The sequence below is a fragment of the Apis laboriosa genome, unplaced genomic scaffold (assembly GCF_014066325.1).
Source record: "Apis laboriosa isolate Shangri-la unplaced genomic scaffold, ASM1406632v1 scaffold11_cov152, whole genome shotgun sequence".
Lineage (NCBI taxonomy): Eukaryota > Metazoa > Arthropoda > Insecta > Hymenoptera > Apidae > Apis > Apis laboriosa.
The window spans coordinates 2,786,362-2,799,237 of NW_025221020.1; positions in this window are offsets into that span (position 1 = coordinate 2,786,362).

Below are 12,876 nucleotides of genomic sequence, written 5' to 3' on the forward strand. Positions count from 1 at the left end.
GAATTTCATTCAGATATCGACGTCACCGGTAAACGGGGCAATTCATTCACGATGGCTAGACCTCTATAAATAACCGAAAATTAACGCGAGGTTTTGCTAAACGCCGCGCCGCGCGGCTCGATGTAACAGTTGAAACGTTTCGAATAGATCGGTGCGAACACGTTGTGCTTCAGTGGTAGATTTAAATTGGCCGTATGTTTTAACTGTGCAACGGGAGATTAATCCAGAATAAAGAAACAATAGTATAGAGTTTGTTATTCGTGAACGCTGATGAAAATTTTTTTTTCGCGTTCTGGTGGAAAATGTATCAGTCCATGAGAGATATGCATTATACGAAAAAAAAAAAAAAAAAAAACAATGAACAATAGCCTGGTGAAATATATAGAAGCGATAAAAGATTTTTAACACTGACCTACATTTTGTTAAAATATCGTTACACATTAATTTATAATTCAAAACTCGCACGCGACATAAAAATTCTGTAGCTGAGTTTTTACGCTCATGTTTTTCGATATCGTGTGCGTTCTAATCTCTTTTTTATCATGTGATCAAACTTAATGCGCTCCTTTTTTCTTCTTCGATTCGTATCGTTAATCTTAAATATTACGATATATATGTGGGATCGCTTAGGATATTTCGAGCTATATCTTCTTCTACACCGGAATTTTTATTAGGAACTCGAAGAATTTGTATAAATTTTTTCTCGAAGGTTACGATATAAATTGCATTCTTAAGAAGAGCGATCGATTTTTCGAAGATATTATTTTCTAATCGTCTCGAGATATTTCATCTTAAATATGCATAACCGGAATGAAGTTGGTTCTTACAAAATGTGAACGGACAATAACGATGTCTACGCTTTTTCTTTTCTTTCGCGTATCATCCAGCTGCTACTGACAAATTGTGCAAACTGCCTACGGCGACACGCGTTCCCGCTTTTTTCTTACACCGAAAATGAATGCGTTTGTCACACGATTCGCTGACACGCTGTTGATCATTCTTTCGATTTCGAGGGTCCACGATGCGGATCGCATTTCTACGCCTTTTTCCATGACACCGACAAATCTATTATCTTATACGCAAACTGATAAACGAGGATATTAAGAATTTTTTTTTTACCTATCGCGCTTTCGAGTTAATTCATATTTGAATAAATACTTTCGAGCGTTTTAATTATGCTTTCTTAAAGAAGACTTGCGTGCATCGTGTATTTCAATCGCTCTATTACGTTGCGTTTATCGTCGTAGCAATCGAAATAAATCGAAGCTGTTTTCCACGTATCTCGTCTAACTAAGCATTAAAAGCACGGAAAGCTGATTGAAGAATTTTCGTGTAATAAGGCTGATGCAATCTGTGCTCATGAATAATGCGCATGGAGTACACGAAAATCGGTCTGTAATTCGCTCGATAATTCGCCGTTTCATGACTTTTTAAATTCAATCTCGTTTCTTCACTTCCGTTTCTTTCTTTCCAAGTCTTCGAAATGTTTATCCTTGAACTTCGTTTATTAAACCAAAATTTGATGAGCGAAATTATTCATGGTTGGATTGATTATTTATGCATTACTTATACATATTCGAATAATCCTACGATTCGCACCCGATATTTCCGGCGGAAAGGTAAGAAGATATCTTGGCTTCGGTAGTTATTTTCGACTAGGCTTTTCGTTGGCCTCTCGTCGATGAAAAAGAAGAAACGAGAAAGTGAAACGTAGAGCGGCAATAATCCTCCCCTCTTACTTCGAAACGATTGCACGCGTAGTCGTGCGAATCCATGTGAATATGCTTAATCCAATGTGAAGAAGAAGAAGAAGAAGAAGAAGAAGAAGACACTTTAGTGCGGTTCTCAATTATTTGATACGTTGAATAAAGTGACATAGAAGGATTGTTAAGTTGATTGTAAAATTTGTTTATGAGGGGGAAGAGGTCGATGAATCGTAAATGTTTGAGTATTTTCAACGAGCAACATTTTCAAAAATATTTAAATTTGCCGTTGACATACAATTTAATGCGAAAGATAAATATTCTTCCTCATCTTTGAACTAATCTCCTGGATTATTTTATTCGTGAATCGTTCTCGATCAATATCGATTTTGTCTCGCGGTTGACATTCGCACAGAAAGTTCTTCTTGTCAACCGCGACAACGGACAAGGCAGTAGCTAAAAACTCATGGTTTAATTAAGCTAATTTACCGAAGCACCAACCCCAAGCGAGCCATTGTCGGTTGAAGCGTGTTTACGGAGGGCTCAAAGGAATATCTGCTAGTTAAAGACGGAAATGGGATTAATTGCGTAGGTCATGTTGGTATACCGGAAATTTTTTACACACCGATTTCTAAACGAACGTTTAATCGCTGCAAATGTGAAGAAAAAGCGATGCTCGTTTGATAACATCGATGTTCCATAATTAGATTTTCAATTAATCCTCGATGATTCGGTATACGCGAAATAAATGATATTACAATCGTAATTATTCTACTTCTTCCAAGTTTTTCAATTTCTATTATCAAAAAACACATATATCCATTACGTTACGTATTCGATGTAACGATATATCGATAAATGATATTTGTTGATTTAAATTGCGATTAAAAAATACTTAGACGATACGCGATCTCATTGAAGAGGGCTGAAAAGATTTGAAAAAAGCAAACCAATTAATTTTCTACCGTGAATTAACGCAATTTTATGTGGTTAGATTTTATCGATGTTCCGCGTTAAACAGTCGTCTTAATACAACACGAACAATATTTCGAGTCACTCCCTTCGTATATGTGCGAAACGTCGTTTGTTTCCTCGACGACAATTCCGAAAGCGCACGCAAACGCGTAAATAAAACTGCGTATCAAATGAACAACCTCGACATATTTCGAGAAATATACAAACACGACCATGAATAATTCGGTCATTGTAATTGACGATGATTTATGTAGAATAAACCTCACCTAACTCTTAACGTAGTTTCGAGTAGATCAATTAATTTGAAAGGGAAGGACATATTCGCCAGAGGGCACGTTACACGGGCTCGATTCAAGACTATCAAATAGAAACAAGGCACAAGATGCGACGTGAGTGCATCAAAGCTTGCATATATCGCAATGCATCAATACGAAGTGCATAATTCTCTATGAAAAGCGACTGCCGCGAGAATGTTCGATGGACGTTAATGAATCGTCGATAGAATCGTGATATTGTTCTCGAGATTCGATTAGTATCGGCTATAATATAATACTTCGAAATGGTCATTAGAATGTTCTCAATTACCTGTTTAATAGTTGTCTCGGTCAATTTATGTTTGTAACGAACTGTACGTTTTCCTTCATTATTTTATTTAGTTTATTTTATTTTATTTTTTTTTTTTTTTGAGGGAAAGGAGGAGGAAAGATTGGTGATGATTTGAAGGTTATAAAATTTGCATAATAGAAATGATCGTATTCATGAGTTTAATGAGTTTCACTATTTATCCGATGAATTCAATTAATTTACGGTTCTAAAATTTTCGATATTCATAAAAATTGCACGCACGAGAGACACGCGATCCAGCGTGCCTTTATTGAATTCCTATTAATTCGTCGATCATGTCTCGATACAGATATATTAATCAATAATAACATCGCTCGAGAGAAGATTCATATAATATTGAAATTCCGTGCGTATTTGTTAATATTATTTATATCGAGACGCATTGCATCATTATTGTACAATAGAGGTAATCGATGAAATTTCGATAATTTCATTAATGAAAACTTAATTCCTGTATTAATATCGTGACAAAAATATCAATCGCTCTACTTATTCATTAATGTATTCATTTAAATACTAAAATGTTAAATTAAGAAACGATAAGAAAAACAGTTCGTGATATTTATTTGAATTTATATCGCTCTTTTAATTATTAATCGCTATAATATTAATTGGCTCGCTTTATAGTTGCGAGTTTACGATAAAAGCCATTAACCCGATCATGTAAATTCAACTTACAAGTCAGTCGACTAACGAGATTTGAAATGAAATCCGATTAGAATACAAAGCGTATGAGGAAAGTTTCGTTTCACAGAGTATAATGCAAATTTTCGTGCTTAATTGTATCTGTTTCAGGAAGTTTCACGGTTTTCACGAATGAAATGTAAATTATCTAATAGTCGTATTTAGGAGATATAATAAATATCCATTTGAACGACAATTTCAATGAACGTATTTTTTAAGAATGGAATTGAGAGGAGAACTGTTCTGAATCCTCTTGAAACTACTTTCGTTCTTGAATAACTCAACGACCCAGTCGAGTTATGGTGGCTGGATGATTAGTCCGACGCTTTGCAGTGGGTAAATTTGCCAGACCAAGAGGCTTAGGTACGACTTAATAAAGACAAGATTATCATGGTAAATACAGACCAGAGAACAGTGTAAACGTGGTGATTCTCTTCCATAACATTCAATTACGTCGAAAGGAACATTAATCTTGTAATATAACAATATTATATCAAAAGTCATCGTATTTATTGCCTCATTTTTGTAAAAAACGACGAAGAACGTAAAATCGACAAGCTTTTATTTTCACCGTTAAATCATCGTTATGCCATTTTAAACGCTACTTCTGTTCGATGATTCTTTAAGGGACATCACGATAAATAGAATCTTCGATGATCGTTGGAAGTTAAGTGGCAGCGTCAGAAAGTAACTTGAAAACCCGCTATTGATCGCGCTTCTGAGGACAAGATTGTCGAAGAAATCCTCCAGAGAGATCTGTTCCTTTGTCAAACGAACTTTCTTTCCAATTCCATAGATTTCCAAAGTTTTCCTTAAATTAATCAAAAAAATTTAACATCTTTCCGGAATTCTTATACACTCGTGAAAAATTCCGAAGAAATATACGAAAATATTCAATACGAACGAACGCGTAAAATGGATAAGAATATGGAATCACATTGAAGCGTGACATTAGGCTAAAAAAATGATAATATATTCGAGATGGAAATCTACGGGTTAATGAAACGATAAAAATCCAATTAACGCGTCGTTACCGTTTATCTGGGGCGAAAGAAACTCCGGTAATCCGGAGCGAAATGATGGCAGAAATAACGAAGCAGCTTATTTCCGGTGCCGCGTCCCGTAAATCGGTAATTTCAGCGGGAGAACGAATCGGTAAACGAAGTTTACGCGTAGTTAAGGGCCAACAGCCTTCAATTCTCTTTGTGCCAGCTAATCCGTTATCCGGAGAGATCTTTCTAACGAATTTGTCTCAGCTCGTTTAAAGATCCTGCTAGAAGTTCTTGCCACACTGTCATGCCGCAAACGTTAACTACGTAACCTTTCGTCCGTGCCTCGAACCGGAAACACCAATCTCCTACGGTTACGAATATATTCTCGCTCCAATTATCTCGTGCGTACAGTTCCTAGATTGCTAATTCATTTTTGCCACATAGCTCATATTTGCAGTATCGATTTAATTACAATTACAGAGAGAGATAATATTATAGTGATAATATTTTGCTATGAAAATTGCTACGATGGAAATGGAAATGATTGGTGAAAATAAAGATTTAAATGGATTTAAAATGGAATTAAAATAGAAATAATTTAATATCATTTTTAAACGATTCCGCTTATGATCGTGAAAAACTTATTTCTCGTCAGGATCGTCGTTCATTTTACAAAATCAAAAGTCAGAAATAGGAGATTTAAAAATATTTGAATATTTTTTTCCTATGTTTTCGTTTTAAGTAATTTTTATCGTACCTTTATTCTCATATTTTTGCAAATGATACGATTATATTTTTCAATTATTGTTAGTCGCTTTTGAGAATTTTCGTCACATCGCTCACGTTATCCATTCTCCATCCATTTTATCTATATCTTCCTTTATTACCTTCGCCTTTCTGTTATTTCTACCAAGTCAACCGCTTTGTCTCGCATGCCTCCATCCACTTCCTTTCATTTCGAGAAGTAAAACGGTCCGCAACGATGATCGTCTCCTCTTACCTTTGATTGACCCACTGACACACAAATTTAAGCTTCCTCCCTTTCTTTTAAAACGTTCTATTCGTTTTCAACTGCTCGTTTCGCCAAGACTGAATTTTCTAACTATAATCCATTTTTTTCACGATTCTTTCTATATAAAATATTTGACCATTTTTTTTTTTTTATGTAAATCTATGAGTTAAATATGAGTTAAATCTATGAGTTAACAGTTCTGACTTTACGCGTCATACCCCTGATTTCATAGCCCACTTTCTTTCAGTTTATTTCCCTTTGTTTTATTTTTTCACGACCTATACATGAAACTTAACCGTTAACCTCCTCACGCTATCGTTTTAGGCACGAACCTCATTCTCTATTCTTTATAGTTTATCTATATTCCTGATTTAACATTTTCCTTAATTTTCTTTTTTTTTTATTTATTTAAATATGAGCAAAGTATTATTTTTATTTTCTATCGTACAATTTCATGCACGTTTTAACTTATTTATTCTGTGCAGATTCGTTCGCGAATGCATACATAGAATTGATGGTAAAATATGCAAGTAGAACGTGGATATCGGTAGAAAAATTTTGAAAAGGAAAAAGAAATATCTTGGCAATGTAAAAATTTGAAAATCTTCAATATTTCTCAATGAGATTCGCTATAAAATATTAATTTATTGCTACAATTCTACGTGCAAATATACTTTTTCTATGACTCGTAAAGATTATAAGTTCAGAATGATAAAAATAAACGGGTGTCTCACGCATTGTTAGTATTCAGAAATTAATGAATCTTTTGTATCTTTTGTATATATATATATATCCTTGAGTACACGTTACATTTCTATTTCTATTTCTAAATTTAAATGTTAATTAACCAATTAATCATTATTTAAATATGAGCTGGTGCTATTTTCAAAAGTCACGAATAAAATTAACTCAGACTATATTAAACGAGATCGTGTATTCGAAACAGTCATCCGTGACTGTTTCTAGATTTACATTTTCATCGTCACAATCCTATGATTCTCCATTATCGTTGACCACCGTTCTGATTTTTAATGGATGCAAAACGAATGCATACATGCAAAGCGGCATGCAAATCGAGGAATACAACTCGTTGCTGTCGCATCTCGCTCAACGTGTGCGAGCGGAACGATTGAACGCATTGATCGAGAAAGAATCTGGATATTCCAATGAAAAGTTCGCGTGAAAATCAGAAAATCTGATTTCGTGTTTTGTTAAGCGAAATTTTTTTTGTCGTTGAGACGATTGTTAATTTCGTTTTTCTTTCTTTTTTTTTTTTTTTAGATTTTTTAGATAATCGATGTATCTACGATATAAATCGATATAAATTGCCCCCTTTTATCGATTTATGTTTGTCAAACGCCGTGAATGCTTGGCAACCCCAAGACGCATGGGGTCGATGTAAATGTAAATTGACATCTGGCGTCGATATATCGTGCGTCAACGAAACACCAACACCGAAAATTAGGGCTGATATTAATAGATTTCAAGCGAGATATATTACAGTCTCGTTTACGTGTATTATACAAGATCGCTCATTCAATTCGACATCAAAGCCTGAAATTTGGCCTAATAAATTTTATGTCAAAAATCCTCCATTAATGAATTTTATTCGATTGAATCGTTTTACTTTATATTGTTTTCAACTATTTTAAAAAATTTTGCATATGTATTAAGAAAGGCTTGAATATTCATTCCGTTTCCATATTAAAAAATTGTTATGCCTCGTAATATTATTATTCAAGAATTTATTTATCTTCGAGTCCTTAATAAGTAACCTCGACTTTATCCAATAAATGACAAACTCCATTTTCGTTCTTTTCTTTAATTTTAATCTTTCGTTCGATTCTACGATACACGTTCAAGGTTCATGATTTAATCTTGATCCAATATATTCCCGTTATTGAGAGATAAGAAAGAAAGAAAGAATGTGCTGCCATATCGTGATACTACCTGGCCAGATTAATATTTGAAAGAGTCATATTAGAGCACCTCAACCAGTATTCTAAAGGTTGAGAGTCACTATTCTGCGCTCGACATTTATGACACGAAATTTGCTGAAGATATCCGTTTTCCTGAGGGTCGTAGAACGACGATGCTTGTCTCTAAACCTTCATCTCATACCATGACCACGAAATGGAAAGCCGTCTCATATTGATGAAACAATAAAACTTGGCCACATTTACAGAACGTGAAAAGGATTATATTCAAATTGCAATTACACGTCGTTAATTTCAAATATATATAAGTGATATTCGAAGAAGAATAAGATATTTTCATTCTTTTATTTTTTTTACTGTTTCCCTTTAGTAAATTAAATTACTTCTAAGATTCCAGTAGCATGATCGGTAAAACGCGAAACTGGCGAGTTTTTCGATCAATCCCATTTCAGAAATTGATTTCACTGGCAGCCTTGGGGAATTTATGTCTTTATACTTTCGAAGATTAAAAAAACCACTGGCGTAAAGTAGGTAAACGGAAACATTTTAATATGCGAAATAATGGAACGAGCATTTCGCTTTTATAAAGAACACGAACATGAAATTTACAAAGAAGTCGGTTTATTCCGATTTCATGTGTAAATGTAATTATAAATCGAGATACGTAAAGTATAATTTTTATTTTATTAAAAAATGACCAATCTTATATACTTATCACGGATGATAGGAAAATCTCAATATTTTGGACGAAGAAAAAAACTTTTTTAACTCGTTGGAAGAGATTTTTTTTTTTTTTTTTTTTGAAACCAAGGTAAGAAGAAAGTCCCGCATTTGATGACGACGGAGCAAAGCGGTGGAAAGGAAGGAAGAAAATTCTTGCTGTGCGGATTTTTGCCCGCTAAACTTGGCGATGATTGATGTCAAGGGCTCTCGTAAATTCTAGAACCACGTTACAAATTTCGCTCGTTATCGGGCCGTTCTCTAACAGCCGTGGAAAGCGACGTGGTTTACCATCACGTGAACAAACAGGAAGGAAAATGGCACGGATATCGTTTTGAGAGAGAAAGAGAGGGAAAAAAGATGGATAAAAAGATATATAATAGATCTGGGCAAAGGGAGAGGGTTGAAAAAAAAAATATGAATTATCATACCAATTAAAACATGGATAGATTTCCTTCCCATTTTCACAAGTTAATTGTTCCACTTTGATAAATTAATTAAACATTTTCGGAATAATCTGCGTTAAAAGGATATTCCATTCATTCGCGTAATAGTTTCATCAACAAACGCGATCGATACACTTCTATCGCTTGATATCATGAAAATTTCTGCTACTGTATAACGAAAATATATTTACTTAATCGATTAGGAGACATTAAATTTACTCGTTAATTAGGAATATCGCGGTGAAACCAATATCCATATTGTAGCAGCATATCTAAATCCTTCGTGCAATTCGTTAAAAGTTAATATTTATGCAACATCCTATATATAATATATGCACATTATCTAATTAAATATTTAATAAATGTCAATTATCACGTGTTAATAAACACGATTTAATAAGAAGTAATTAAACAACAATATATAAATTAAACAAAATTTACAAATTTAAAATTGGAAATTATATAAAAAGTATCTTTCTAAAGATTTTTTTCTTCTAAGAATTTAAAATGTTTCAGTAATCATTGAAACGATTCAGTCATGATATTAAATCAAACATCTGCCACGAGTGTTTATTAATGCAAATTGAATTTTATATTTATGATACAAAGCTTTCAACGATTTCTTGTCGATGATTATTCGATAGTCGTTCGATGATTGATCGATAAGAGAATCTTTCATTTTATCAGAACATTGCAAAGTGTTGACGTTGTGATTTTAAGATCGCATCCAATGATATTGTTTTAACGTGAAATTAGTCTGTCAGTTCCTCGCGCCTGTTGCTACGACATAGTTTCAGTTTGTGCACGGATGATATACCTGTTACTTCGAAGAGCAATCATTTAGTTGCTTTCGCCCACCATTTTGGATCAAAAAAGCAAAGATTGTTTTTTGAAGAATACGATTGAATATCGTCATACACTCTATCTCTTAATATTACATCTGATCCATATTATCTATATTTCAATTTGTTATTTTACAAATATTTTGCAAAACATATAAATAGCGTTGACATTACGGAAATCACGTGTCATTAAAATTTTATTTCATCGTTGTTCATCTCTTTACGTTTAATTTTTCTTTCTCTCTCTCTTTCGACTTTCTTTTATTTCTTTATTCTATTCGCTTAAAATTTCGACAAAAGAAAAATGGAATTCATAGACCTAAATAGAAATGAATCGATTTATACGATTCTACGTTCGAAACTTGATAATGACGTATATTTTGTCCGCGATATTTGTATCGTATCGTATCTTCTTTTTCTGTGTATCTTTAACGAATGTAAAGACCGCAGTAGTATAGTATCGAATAAGTCAGCCGTGAAGAAACGATCCTCGAGAAACAGTTCAAAGCTCTCTTCTGCTATTCTACCTTCCATATAACAATTCTGTTGAAAATTCTGTTGTGAATCTACCCATAGGTTTATCTCGCTATTATATTCCGTAAAAATGTATATCGAATGAAATGAATAATACAATGTGAAATATACAATTTATATATTGATTTTTACAAATTTATGAACTTTTGGAAAATCTAGATGATTTTTGATATTTGAATAACTTATAAATACATATACTGATTAAGAGATTTTTAAAAGCATAATAGAATAATGCGAAAAAGGTCGGGCAAATAATCTGTGACGAAGAATTTGTTTACGTTAGACTTTAATTACTTTAACGGTGCATTTTATCGATTGAGAACAAATAAAAAAGTAGACAATAATTGAATATATAGTTTTAAAAAAATTGAAAAATTTAATTTTAATATTAATATAAATATGTTGAACAACAATGTAATGTATTTTTTAACACGTAAACATCTGTATTTATTTCAATGCTTCTACATCTACCGTGGCATGCAAAACTCCTTTTGCTAATGATTTGCGAATTCCCTCGGTAATTACTTCCTACATAGAATAGAATCTTGAGAATACAATTCACAACTCCTTTTAATTAAACATTTGTCCAGAATGTTGAAAATCCGTTTGCCAGATATTACGATATTAATAGAGAGAAAATAAGATATTTTTGAAATTGTAAATTCGTACGAATTTTCATAGCTTTCTAAAGAATACACGTCCGCACAAAGAGATATCGAAAGGACAGAAGCATTAATACTGTCTTTCAGTTATATTTTACGACCTTGTTCGGATACTATATTAGCCTCTTCTTTCGGCCAAAGATTTCGCTTTTCTCCATAAAAGTCGGCTTTCTTCTCGTTTCGTATCGTACAAGAAGATACAATGTAATCTTTCACGTTATCATTTCCTATTGCACCGCATTTAGTTTTCTCCGCATTGTGAATGTAAAAGAAAAAGAAAATAAAAGACATTCAAAAGAGAAGAACAAAAAAAGTAGTTTCATAAAAACTGAATAGGAAAGATTGATGATTATTAAATTATCGAGGATGAATAGGAGAGTATTTAATCGTGTAAAATTTTACATAAATGACATTAAGAACTTTTACATACGTTGTAAATATTTTACTTATTTTATTTTAATTATAAAACCCGAATAGAGAAGATCGATGATTATTAAACTATATTAAATATTATTTAATATTAAAAACTTACGTACGTACATACGTTGTAAATATTTTATTTGTTTTTATCTATTAAATGTTCCGAAATTCCGTATAACACACGTTCAACACATAGCTACATATATACACACGCGTGTATAAATGCAACAAGAGAGAGAAAGAGAGAGAGAGGAATAAATACACGCGAGTAGTAGAATGACAGACCGAGTCAGACATGCGCCCTCAAAGTGGGAATCGCGGCAGTGAAAGAGCTCGAGAGCAAAACCCACGTTTCAGTTTGTCGCGTGTGCTGGCACGGCGCGCATATCGTTCGACCAAACTCGATAAACAATGTCACGGAGAACGTCGAACGTTTTTTCGACAAGAAGAAACGCATGCGACTCGGTCGTTTCCTCTCACGAGAACGCGTCGTCCGATGCGCCCCGTTTCACGTGAATCTCCATAAAGAGAAAAAGATGAATCCGTCGTCGAGGGGAACAGAAGGGTCAGATCGAACGACACACGAATCCCAATACCGGCAGCACCACCTTCACTTTTACCAGATTTATATCGAGAACGCTTCGGTCAATTCATTGGCGCGAAATGCCTCATCGCGAACAATAATTCATCGTCTCTGGAATTCCAACTTTGTAATTCAATCATCGTTGGAGTTGGACTTCTTCGATTAAATCGTTTGATCTACTGCCACCGGTTTCCTTATATCCGTGTTATGGTGGAGTGTGCCTGAAGTAATATCTTTTCGATCATTTACGTGGGAACAAGACAAAAGCGAATCGTAGTCGGGCCCGATACACGGAGAAGCATTGTGTTCGCGGCTCTCAATCAGCTGTTCGTGCGGTTGCATCTCAACTAGATGGATCACGTGAATGCTGTTCACTCCATGTTCTCAGACTAACAAGATCTCTCTCTCTTTCTCTATCGTTATCTCTCTCTTTCTCTCTCTCTTTCTCTCTCCATGGAAGATCTAATTTATCATGGCATTTAATATTGTTTAGTGTAAAATATTCATATATCTGATCGTTTTCGAATCGTTGTTTGCTCAAAATCGACGTTGAATGAAAAAAAAAAACAATAAAGGGGAAACTTGATGAAATTACATATCGATATAAAACTAATTTTCCTTGCTCAGAGGAATATCGTTATCTCAAAATATTGATAAATGTTAATAATATTCGCGACTGATAATTCCTTGTAACTGATAACACATTGAATCGTATCCATGAATTAACAATGAACAAACAAAA